Consider the following 12192-nt stretch of genomic DNA (forward strand, 5'->3'; position numbering starts at 1 on the left):
GGTGTGGGGGGTTACAGTGTGGGGAGAGGAGAGGGAGGGGGTTTGGGGAGGGGAGGGGCATAACGAGAACCAGTTGGATGGTGACGGAAGACAATTGGACTTTGGGTGATGGGAATGCAGCATAATCAAATGTCGGTATAACCTGGAGATGTTTTCTCTGAACATGTGTACCCTGATTTATCAATGTCATCCCATTAAAATTAATTAAAATAAATAAAATAAAATAAATTAAAGAAAAATTGTAGATTCAAAAAGCTGGGCCCCGGCTGCTTGGCTCAGCAGAAGAGTGTTGGCCTGGAGTGTGGAAGTCCAGGGTTCAATTACCAGTCAGGGCACAAGGGAGAAGTGACCATCTGCTTTTCCCCCTCTCATCCCCCCCTCTCTTCTTCTTCTGCAGCCATGGCTTGAACAGTTTGAACAAAGTTGGCCCCAGGCACTGAGAATGGCTCCAGGACCTTGCCTAGGGTGCTAAAATAGCTTGGTTTCAGAGCAATGGAGCAGCGGTCCAGACAGGCAGAGCATTGCTGGTAGAGAGTTTGCCAAGTGGATGCCCAACAGGGTTTATGCAGGAGTCTGTCTCTCTGCTTCCCTGCTCTCTCTCTCTCTCTCTCTCTCTCTCTCTATATATATATATATATATATATATATATATATATATATATAAATTTTAAAGCTGAAATTATATTTAACAACTAACACTATTTAACATTTATAAAATAAATTTTGTTGCAGAAATATTTAGGAAGATAATTGTTCTCTTATAAATATGCACACATGATAAAACATATCAATATATATAGTATTAATTAGTTTAGAATATATTAATACCTATTTTTATAAAAACAAGTAACTTTTATGAAGTGACATGCTTCAGAATGATACATATAGATATGTGTATTATATGTATATATTTATATATAAAACAAAATATAGATCAATAAACTGATGAACATTTTTAGTGTTTTCATTTGTCTTTTTAAATGAGTGTACTGATATATTATACATACTTATATGATTTAATATTTTGAGGTCCAAAATCCTATTGTGCACTTAATATTGAAAACCTCTTCACCTTATAATTTAGTCTGTGCTTGAGTACCTCCAAGGTTGGGAAACACACTTCATGAAATAAACCTGAATGGCATTTAAAACTCTGAATACTGCAAATTATTCCTGGAAGTCATCTGAGAAAACAGCAGGGAAAATAAAACCCTCTGCTATATAGAGTCCTTTGAATAATAACAAAAGTCAATATGATATGAATAAAAGATAATAAAGTGAAAAAATTGATCTCAAGGAAAATGAGCAAGTAAAATAATGTCACCTTCCAGGGCAATATACCAGTGATATTCAACTAGTATACAGCAAGAATTTTTAAAACATGCAATACCTGACTATTTAGTTAAGGGCACTGACCTCACTTCCCTTAAATTATCAAATAAAAAATGATAACAGGCAACGCAACAATGACCATCTGGTGTGAATGAATCAAAATTATATCTTTTTTTTTGTCAGATCAGCAAAAAATATATTTTTGGTGTACCCCAGAATTTTTGTAATTAGTTTATGTGTGTACTGTGAGATGAAAAATATTGAAAGTTCCTTCAATATACACATGATGTATCACAGAATTATACACTTAAAATCTATATAATTTTATTAAACAACTTTACTAAAATAAATTTAAAAACAAACAAATAAACACATGTTTTGAGAATAAGAAAAAAACAGTTTTACAGCATCAAAACATAGACCCCCACACTAGAAGTTTCCAATGGGCCATGAGTCAAGATAACAACAAAATCAGAATTTAAAAAGTAGCTAAAAATTGTTTTTGGAAATTAAAAATAGTAATCATTTCTTAGGGATCAATTTTATAAAAGTATACCAACTGCAGATCTAAAACATCTTTTATTTTTCCAGTTTTGGTCCTTAGTTCTATCCTCTGAAATAGAACACATCATATAGCTCCATTCTCACATATTTTTTTATATTTGTTTTTTATTAAAATATATATTTTTATCCTTTCAGAAATACTGTCACAGTATAAATGGTTTTTTTCTCCTAGTTCTAATTCTTCCTGAGTTTTGCTTTAGCATCTAACATTGATTGTATATAATTACATATATCCTTAACTTGTTGTGTATCTCTATGCTCACATAATTCTCTCCCCTTATGAAATCATTAGGATAAGTGAAGTAAGACTAGTTACAGCCTTCTTGCCTCCAAAATCTATTTCCTCTTGCTATCATCATGGAGCTTAGCTGTGAAAAATCGAATCTGAGCTATATCTTCCTAGTCATGACCTTCCAGAAAGTCATAATAAATATGCCTTAAATTCTATATGAGTGCCTAAAGGATTTGGTGGTGTCTTCCTAAATAAGAAAGCTAGGTTAAAGTTTGCCAATTTTAGTAGAGAAAGTCTTTACAAAAGGCCATGAATAAATATAGCATCAGATATTAAGGTAAAAATTAGAGTATATATTATTCATGTAAAGAATAGTAATCCAGAAGATGGATATCATATTTCTAGCAAATGAATTGAAACAAATATACTATAACATTATAAAATGAGCCCATGAAATATTTTTCATACTTGGGGAGGATCATAATAATTATACAAAGTCTTAAAAAACAGTCTTTAATGATGTATACAAAATCTGATTCTGCATCTAAGATCACAAGCAATGACATACGCAAAGTTCAGTTTTGATCAAACAGAAAATTGTACATTATTTGGTATTTTAAATAAATTATTGTGAGAAATTTATCATTGTAGCTTATTATTGACAATATTTTATGTGATCACAGTTGGAGTATATCTTAATGCATAATCATATCTCATTACTGATAAAGATTCAAAACTGCTATAACTGTGATGCAGCCCTTGTACTTGCAAAATTAGTACTTACATTTGCAAAAGTATCAACTAAAAATATAGTTGAAGAATTAAAGACATTAACATGAAATATGATTTGTTTTCTGTTTAATAAATACATCAAGACTTCTATTATTGAGAACATCTTTGTAAATAAAATTTGTGAAGCCTCTCAAGCAACATAAAAAGATGCTAATCTTGCTTATGTAGAGTAAATAAAAAAGCCAGAAAAGCATATTGAAAAAAATGAGTGAACTTTAATTTCGTGTTTGTTTCCATAATTTTGTCTTTACTTTTCAAAGCAAAACTATTATAATTTGAATCTAATTCTAATTCTGTCTTACAAGTAAAATCAATACATTGAAAATAGGACTAGATGAACCAAAGCCCTACATATTTTTCAAGATTTTGTTAAAAATATATATCACAAATATACTAAATTTTCAATAAAAACTTTTTGGAAATATATATATATTTGATAAAACACATATTCAGCTTCTGAAAAAGTGCTTCTTTCCTCTTGTTGGCCATATGCAAACATAAAGATAAAGGAATGCATAAAATGTCAGAGAGGACAAGAGAAATATACAAATGAACAGGAGTCAGAGCCAGAAGTTTAAGTAAATGTCCTGAGTAGGCTCATAAATACAAATGTCTGCAGGAACCCAGGGCAGATGGGTAAAGTGCAGGTGTGTGACACTCATAACCACAACTTCATAAAAGGCAGCTGCTCCTTAGCTCCTGCTGATTATGTCATGCAGAAACATGGGACACAGATGTCTTCATCACCTTCATGCTGGCTCATTGTTTATCTTTGCAAAGATCAGTTTGTGTTTTTTTCAAAACAATTATCGAGTAGATCAATATTCTGCAGACTAAACAAAACATGTCTGCAATTGAAATTTTTTTCCAAGGCTGTAGTTTGCCACCTATAATCCATATGACTCTGTAACTCATATCACTCATTTTCTTGACATAAATATTTTAGGACTGACATTAGTTGCATTATTTTCATTAGGTATTTTAAGGTCTAATGTAGAATAATCTTTCTTCAGTTAATACCAATTTTAACCTGCCTTCAGAATAAACTATTACATTTGACTTTTTATGACTTTGGTTTTACACTGTAAATTCGTGACCATCTACATCATTTAAGCAAGTCCCCTGAATGAAGACAAAATTGTAATCAAGTTGTAAAATAATGATAAGATTACTTGGTTTCTATCTTTAATAATATTACCATAATGTCAATTTTATCTGACAAAGTGGTGTTATGAGTTAGTAAATTTTCTATATTTTAGTATTTTACCCATTTAGCAATCAACATATCATATTTCAGATTTTTAATATACTTTTTTAAATATATTACCTTTGTAAACACAATATAAAGAAATATTACTCTACATTTTTTAAAAACTTGGAATAACTATGATCTTACAACATCAAACATGATGACTATAATAATATCAGTGCATTATTATGTTCATACATTGGTTTCTTTAGAGATTAATTATGCTATTTTTTTTATATTCAAAAGTCTCAAGCTAACTTGGTCTTTGAGAACATGTGCGTATCATGAGGTTTTTCTATTTTCTACTGGTAGTTAACAATGTGCTTAATGTGCAGGACTCCCCTCCCCAATATTTCTTATTTTACTTTGTGGTACATATTTACTATAATTTGGGACCTCAGGTAGTATATTAAACAACAACAACAGCACCTAAATTCATGTAAGTAGGTTTTAATAAGAGTACAGTTCTAGTTGGAGTACTTCTTTTCATATTAGATGGTGCAGTTTTGAAGAGAATCACCCAAGTTCTTCTGTATGAAAAGTGTGTGTGTGTGTCCCACCTCTCTCTTTGAAGTATGCTAATTGAAACATGCAGAGAAAGTATGTTAGTGGAAAGAAGATGCATTTTGGAGAGAAACAATTTTGAGATTTAATCCTTACTGGGTGTGTAAACTTAGGTAAATCATATCAGAGGTTTTCACCCTTTTTACATTGGAGGACTGGTAAAAATAGAATTATTTCAGGGACCACAAAGGGAGAAATCACCCTGAGCATATGCAAATTCCACTAAGATCACTGGGTCTATAATCTTCATACAATATCAGGGTGGTCAACTCTTTCTCTGACTCGTCTGCGAACTGGTGGCTAAAAAAAAACACTGAATCATAGGATCTCTCTGATTCTCTTTTTCCTGAGCTGTAAATAAAGATAACATTCTTGTTTCATAAAACTAAGATGCTTGTGCAGTATTTGAAGCATCCAGCACCGTCCTGGTACTTAGTTGTTACTGACTAAAATCGGATTTATTTGCCAATATTTACTGACCATATACATTATGAACACTGAGAAAGAGGAGAGCAGTGCCTGATTATTTTCTATCACAGCTAGATCATAGTATTTTCCTGTCAAGATAAACAACTTCTCAAAACATTATGATCAATGTTACTTTGTGACAGTGATGAATCAAGACAGAAAAATGAGACTACTCCCTCAATCATTTCTAAATACAGACAAAAACATAATGATATTTCTAATAAAAATATTGACCAAACATCTTTGTATCCTGGCTAATATGAAAGACTGCTACTTCTTTACCAATTATAGTTTAGTTTCAGTCTAGTCTTCGCTCCTTCTAGATAAGGCTCATAAAAGTATTTCTGCTTCCTGACAGTATCCAATGCACACCAAAGAAATGCTTCCTTAAATGTCCCCCAAGTAACTGAAAATGAGCCCAAATCTTAAGTCTTTCTTACAACTTCTTAGTGAGATGCCCCATGATTCCATATGGTGTATGTTCTTTCTCACTGCAATGAGTAATAAATCACAGGTGTATTCCTAGCACCCTTTAGCAAGAGGAAATTAAAAAGAAATACCAGGGGAAGTTTCAAAATGGGAAAGCATATAGTCAGAGATGACATTTATAGTCATGTTGTGCTAGCTATTGTATTAGCCAAAAAATATCTTCATTTAGAAGTGGCATATCTTTCAAGTGAAATATCAAAAACTTAGTTCCCAGAAAATTTAGTGAATTAATAGTGAGCTTATCATTTTTCTTAGGCAAAAATATTAAAAGGAAAGAGTCATTTCCTTTCTTTATACATACATACCGGTATATGAGTTAAAGGTCAAGGTAATTGACTTCCCCTTTTATTTTTCCTTATCTTAAAGTATTAACAAAATAGAAAAAAATAAACAAGTCAATTACTTTAAACTCTAAAATAACACGTTTAGCCCTCACTAGGTAGCTCAGTTGCTTAGAGCATCTTCCAGATATACCAAGGTTGTAGGTTCAATACCTGGTGAGGGTGCATATAAGAATTAATCAGCCTGACCAGGCAGTGGCGCAGTGGATAGAGCATTGGACTGGGATGTGGAGGACCAAGGCTCGAGACCCCAAGGTCGCCAGCTTGAGCATGGGCTCATCTGGTTTGAGGAAAAAAACAAAACAAAAAAACTCACCAGCTTGGACCCAAGGTCACTGGCTTGAGCAAGGGGTTACTTGGTCTGCTTTAGCCCCCCAGTCAAGGCACATATGAGAAAGCAATCAATGAATAACTGAGGTTCCACAACAAAAAACTGATGATTGATGCTTCTCATCTCTCTCCGTTCCTGTCTGTCTGTCCCTATCTATCCCTGTGTCTGACTCTCTGTCTCTGTAAAAAAAAAAAAAAAAAAAAATCAATCAATGAATAAATAAATAAGTGGAACAACAAATTAATCTCTCTCCTTTCCTTCCTCTGTCTCTAAAATCAATCATTAAATTAAAAAAAATAAAAATAAAATAGGACCTTTACATTAAAAACTCTGGTTCAGAAAGAGTTTTAAAGGCATATTTTAAAGTCTAACTTAAGGAAAAAGTACTTTAAAAGTAAAGTACATATTAGGTTAATTTTGATTTTATTAATTATTTTATATGCTTAAATCTTCAACAAATATTGAAAAATCTAGAGCAGTGGCACCACATAAATTCTGAAACAAAGCTGTATTAGGCAAAAGATTTAATTAGTGAAATAGTAATTATGCCTTACTTCAATTGCATGTTGATGATCTGGTAGGCACTATTATACATGCCTTCCATGTGTTATCTGAATTAATCTCCAAAACAACTCTGCACTAGAAGTTACCATTATCTCCACACCACTGTAGAGGAAGCTGGGGCTTCACTTGTCTGAGCTTTAATGGTTTGACGGTACAATTTCAATTCAAAATCATAAAATCCAATTTTACATGTTTAACCTTTAAGAATTGCTTCTGAACTCTCAAGAGTTCACATTACTTCCAAAAAATTTCATTTCCCCACAAGACAAGCTCTCTCTACGATAATAATAATTTAAAACTTCAGAAAAACATCATCCATGTTGAAGCAACTCTAAAACCTCTCTAGAAATCAGAAAGTAACTGCTTTGTTTAATATATATAATGACACAAAGGCTGATGTCCATTCTTCTGCCTTATTGACCACAACCTGATTAAAAATATTTGAAATCAAGATAAGCATGGACCATGCAGCACACTATCAATAAAAGATCACTGTAATAAAATGTCAGAACAGATGAGTTTTATTCCTGACTCTATTACAGGTATTGGCTGAGTACAGTAGGTCATACTTTTTCAGAAGTGAACGAATTATTAGAGTTTAAATTTCAAAATAGTTAGCAAAATATTTAAGTTCAAATTTAAGGCTGGAAATCAATGCAATGTTCAATATCTTGAGACTGTATTTTCAGTAATTGTGTTGTTATAGTGGACATTTTTTTTTATAATACTGTAAGTTCTGGACCAGGACAACAATTAGAAGTTAAAAAGGAAATCCACTAGAGAGTAACAAATACTTACTTTAAACATATGAAATCAATGTCTTATCGTGAAATAGTAGGACATATTTATATTTTGGAATGGCTGCTTGTTTTCATAATATGCAGCAGGTACAATTGCAGAAAATGCACTCTTAAAAAACAGATGGAAATTTCCATTTTCATATAGTGGTTAAAACACATTTATAGAAGGATTTTCTAAGAGCCAATCATGTACTAGATATAATGGCCATGAAAACAATTCTGTTGGAATTGGAATAATAGTTTACTGTTATAGAATTAAGATTCACAGAGTCAGATAAAGATGCATGTATGACTTACAGAATCTACCTTTTTAGTACAGAGTTATACCTTATGGTTTGGTCATGTCCAAATGTCATTCAAAACACATTGATTATGTGCAAATATTATTATCTCTGACGTTACGGACCCAGTGAAAGGAATGTCATCAAGATCCTTTTGGTTCTCTCCATATAGCTAACTCATTTACTTTTGCATAAGATTTGAGTCAAAATGGCCGAAAATACTGTACTTAAGAACAGCAAATGGCCTGGAGCTTATATTAACAAAGTCATCATGAGTTCTTAAAATGTTTCTAGAGTTCTACACTTTTACAGTTTTCTAGATTTTTCACAGACCATGGTTTTTCTCCTATGTTGAACTAAGTATTTAAAAGAAACTACATCTTACTAGATTTTTAGAACTTTAAATAGGCTCAGTTTAATGTGATGAAGTAGACAAAGTTAGTTATATCAATGGATATTATATGGTTCATTATATTACCCTAGCTAGAAATCAGTTTGTTTTATGAGTGTAGCCTCTCCATTGGAAGGCCACTGACTACTTCGACTGATAAAACTTACAGAGACACTTGGGTATGATTTTAAGTCCCAAAATTAAGTATTTTAAGTTTTCTTTTTCTTTCTCTCTCTCTTTCTCTCTCTCTTTCCCAACCATCAAGTTCTAAACTTACCACTTCTGCCATAATAGTTGAAATATAAGGAATGTATCAAATGTATTTATATAACATTATTATTCAGATTTAATTAGCCAGTAATAGACTGTCATTGAGATGTTTCAGCACACTGAAATGAAAGACAAACAATTTGCTCCCATAACAGCAATCAGAAAATGAAAGGCCACGTTGGGGAAGAGTTTTCATACCACCTTTAGAGATAAAATACATTTGTTCTACTCATTTGTTTCTGTAATTCAGGTGGTTCTGTAACCTGGCATCACCAAGCCACCAGCCATGTCTTTGCAATGTAGTCAGGGTATATCTGACTTCCTAGAGGTTTGCCCTTGGGCATAGTTCCAAAGTGAAAGCTGTGATGGGTAAGGGAATCCTGGTGTCATTGATGGTCTAGCTAGCACTTTAGTGGACATGTGTTATAAACATCATCCAATCAATGAAATCATAAGTTCTAATTTCTGCCTGTATCTTTGGTATTATACACAATTGCTGAGAAGTAAAAGAAGACAAGAACTATTTGGGGCAAATTTACTGTTTCTTCTCCAAACCCCTCCCATGTACCATGTTACTATTCATGTGGTACAAATTTTGCACTGATTCTCTCTTTCCATATGAAAATAGTTCTATTTTTGAGGTTAATTTACTTCACCCTATAAACTTAAGTTCACATGCTAGATTTACCTGCCTTTAAAATCACTCTGTGGGATTTTTTTTAAAGAATGAAAATAACAAGCCCTGGCTGGTTGGCTCAGCGGTAGAGCGTCGGCCTAGCGTGCGGAGGACCCGGGTTCGATTCCTGGCCAGGGCACACAGGAGAAGCGCCCATTTGCTTCTCCACCCCTCCGCCGCACTTTCCTCTCTGTCTCTCTCTTCCCCTCCCGCAGCCAAGGCTCCATTGGAGCAAAGATGGCCCGGGCGCTGGGGATGGCTCTGTGGCCTCTGCCCCAGGCGCTAGAGTGGCTCTGGTCGCAATATGGCGACGCCCAGGATGGGCAGAGCATTGCCCCCTGGTAGGCAGAGCGTCGCCCCATGGTGGGTGTGCCGGGTGGATCCCGGTCGGGCGCATACGGGAGTCTGTCTGACTGTCTCTCCCCGTTTCCAGCTTCAGAAAAATGAAAAAAAAAAAAAAAAAAAAAAAAAAAAAAGAATGAAAATAACATACACTACTGCCTTGGTACTGCTGAGATGTTTATGTTTTAGAAACATATTATAAGGGAGTGGCAAGATGGCAATGGAGTAGGCAGATGTTCCAACTTCCACCTCCTACAACCAAAGTGATTACAACTTAATTTTAAGAACTACCATCTGAAAAAACCAATTTTGGACTAAACTAAGAGGATGTTTTAATCAAGGATCACTGAAGAAACCACATTAAGACTGGTAGAAAAAGCAGAAATGCAGAGAGGGCTGCCCATTGTCCAGGAGTGAGCGGCAGACTAGAGGGATTCAGACAGTAAGAAGTGAGTGTATTGGAGAGGGGAGGATCCTGGGCCCCAGAAATGAAGTCCCAGCCTGCATCTCCAGAACCTAGAAGAGGTATACGGACAGTACTTAGCTGCAAAACAAGCCAGGATACTGTTTGTGAGAAAGAGACAGATTTCTCAGACCAGGATTCATCTTAAAGGGTCTATGCAGAAAACCTCTTTCACAACCACTCATCCGAGGATCCAGATAATGGAGAGAGCTGAGAAGAATGAAGTAGCAGGAAGAGAGTGTAATCTAGGAGGCACAAGGAGAAACATTTTGAGGGACTCCCACCCTAACCCCTGGGTTGAGTCACTCCCCAAATCTAAAGTGAATATTTCTCCTGCAACCAGCAATACTAGCAAGGGGAAACAGGTCACCATCCAAACAGAAACTCTCCTGCTGCAATCAGAGCAAAGAACCACTTAGAAGCAGGGATCCATCAGGGATACAGTATTGAGTGCTAAGGTCTGAGCTGCAACACCACCCCCACACTGCTGAGTGCTCTCATGAGGGCAGACAGCAGCAGGACATGAAAGAGCTGTCCCATCAGTGGGAGAGGAAGCTGGGGGCTGGCTGCAGCTGTGGCCTGGGCACGAGCACAGTCCTACCAGGGGGGTGGAAGCTGGGGCTTGCTGCAACTGAGGCCCAGAGCAAGCATAGTCCCGCCCGGCAGGGTAAGAGAATGAGGGAGGCCACAGCAGTGGAAGGGGCATGTGAAAGCAGTCAGACCACAGCTGCAGAACACATGAGTAAGAGCAGTCCCACTTGCAGTCCTGCCAGCAGGGGCAAAGCAAAAGCTGGGGAACAGGCTCAGACCTGCAGCTGGGTGAATGAGCACAGCCTCACCCGCAAGACCAAGGCTAGAGGCCCAACGTATGAGCACAGTCCCGCCCATGGGTGTGGGGCAAAGGCAGGGGGCCAGCCAGGGCTTTCAGCCCAGGCACAGGAGCACAGTCCCACCCATGGAGGCAAGGAGAAAACCGCAGTGACCACCACAGTGGGCCAGTGCAGGCAACGCCCATGCCAGAACTCCCGAGGTAGCAGCAGAAGGGGTGGCTGGCATGCAGACAAACCACACCTTGGGAGTACAGAGGCCATAACCTTTGGACTCCTGTAGCCACACCCTTCCAATACACAGACAAAATGGAAAGACAGAAAAATGCAACCCAAATGAATCAAGAGAAATCCTCAGAAAAAAGATTTGATTGAGACGGAAATAACCAAATTTCCAGAAGCAGAGAATAAAATAATGATTGTTAGGATGCTCAAAGATCTTAAAGCAAATGTAGATGAACATAACAAGCACCTAAATAAAAAGATAGCAAGTATAAAAAGGGACACTGAAATAATAATTAAAAAAATCAGTCAGAAATGACAAATACAATATCAGAAATGAAAACCACCATGAAAGAAAATGAAAGCAGGATGGATGAAGCTGAGGATCAAGTCAATGACTTAGAAGACAAAAAAAAAGGAAGCACAGAAGCAGAGCAGTAAAAAGAAAAGTGGCTCAAAATTTCTGAGGAAACTCTAAGAGAGCTCTGTGATAACATGAAGAGAAATAACATCCACATCATAGGGATTCCTGAAGGAGAAGAGAAAAAACAAGGGATAGAGAATCTGATCAAAGATCATAGCTGAAAACTTCCTTAAGTTGATGAAGGAAAAAGTCTCACAAGTTCAAGAAGCACAGAGAGTTCCATTAAGGATGAACCCAAAAAGGCCAACACCAAGACACATAATAATTAAAATACAAAAATTAAGAGATAAAGAAAGAATACTAAAACCTGTAAGAGAAAAACAGTCTATTGCCTACAGAGGAGCCTCCATAAGGATGACATCTGACTTCTCAATAGAAACGAGGCCAGAAGGAAATGGCAAGATATATTCAAAGTAATTCAGAACAAGAGCATACAACCAAGACTACTTGATTCAGCAAGGCTATCATGTAAAACTGAACAAAAAATAAAAAGCTTCCCAGAAAAAAAGCAAACAAACAAACAAAAAAAAAAATTCAAGAAATTTATTACAACCAAACCAATGCTGCAAG

General features: G+C 35.7%; 1 protein-coding gene and 1 pseudogene across 1 annotated transcript in view; one reads left to right on the top strand and one right to left on the bottom strand.

The window, feature by feature from the left end:
- GPC5 (glypican 5) overlaps positions 1–12192 on the bottom strand; it is a 1847257-nt gene that overhangs the window by 522775 nt on the left and 1312290 nt on the right. The gene's annotated exons all lie outside the window — the stretch shown is intronic.
- Positions 11547–12192, top strand: part of LOC136403261 (serine/threonine-protein kinase PLK1-like) — a 146764-nt pseudogene continuing 146118 nt past the window's right edge.

Source organism: Saccopteryx leptura, chromosome 4, assembly GCF_036850995.1.
Source record: "Saccopteryx leptura isolate mSacLep1 chromosome 4, mSacLep1_pri_phased_curated, whole genome shotgun sequence".
In the NCBI taxonomy this organism is placed as follows: Eukaryota; Metazoa; Chordata; class Mammalia; order Chiroptera; family Emballonuridae; genus Saccopteryx; species Saccopteryx leptura.